This window comes from Elephantulus edwardii, unplaced genomic scaffold (assembly GCF_000299155.1).
Source record: "Elephantulus edwardii isolate Elephantulus edwardi_28Jun2011 unplaced genomic scaffold, EleEdw1.0 scaffold00012, whole genome shotgun sequence".
NCBI classification, from domain to species: domain Eukaryota; kingdom Metazoa; phylum Chordata; class Mammalia; order Macroscelidea; family Macroscelididae; genus Elephantulus; species Elephantulus edwardii.
Window position 1 is genome coordinate 6,205,747 of NW_006399762.1, and position 753 is coordinate 6,206,499.

The 753-nt window shown below is 37.1% G+C and overlaps 1 protein-coding gene across 2 annotated transcripts in view; it reads left to right on the top strand.

Annotated features, from left to right (window-relative positions):
- PRDM5 (PR domain containing 5) overlaps positions 1 to 753 on the top strand; it is a 341,046-nt gene that overhangs the window by 291,611 nt on the left and 48,682 nt on the right. The window lies entirely within an intron of this gene.

The following is a 753-nucleotide window of genomic DNA, read 5'->3' on the forward strand; positions in this document are numbered from 1 at the left end:
TGTGGGAATTATCGAACAATATTATTAATATTACATGTAAACAAAATATTGCTGAAAAAAGTGATCCAAAAACAACAAGAATACTACTTTGATGGGAAACTGTCATAATTTCAATCTGGGTTTAGAATAGGCTATGGCACCAGGGATATAACTGCTAATGTCAGATGGATCTTGGTTCAAAGCAGAAATTACCAGAAGAATATCTCTCTTTGCTTTGTTGAGTATGCAAATAAATTTGACAGTGTAGATCATAATAAACTATGGCTAACATTGATAAGAATGGGCATTTCATAACACTTAGTTATTCTCATGAAAAATCTATACCTAGATCAGGAAGCCATTGTCCATACAGAGAAAGGTTTAAAATGATTTAAAATCAGGAAGGATGTGTGTCAGGCTGTGTTCTTTCTCCCTATCAATTCAATCTGTATGTTGAGGAAATCATTCATGAACCAGACTCTATAGAGAGGAATATGTGATCAGTATTAGAGGAAGACGCATAAACAGCCTGTGTTCTACAAATGACATGACACAACCTTGCTAAAAGTGATGAGGTCTTGAAGCATTTGTGCAGAAGATCAAGGACTCCAGCCTTTGGTATGGATTACATCTCCATATTAAGATGTCAGTCTTCAACACTGGATCAGTATACATCATGATTGTTGTGTTGTTGTTGTTATGTGCCGTCAAGTCGCCTGCGACTCATAGCGACCCTATGTACAACAGCCCTAAACTCCGCTCTGTCCTGAGCCA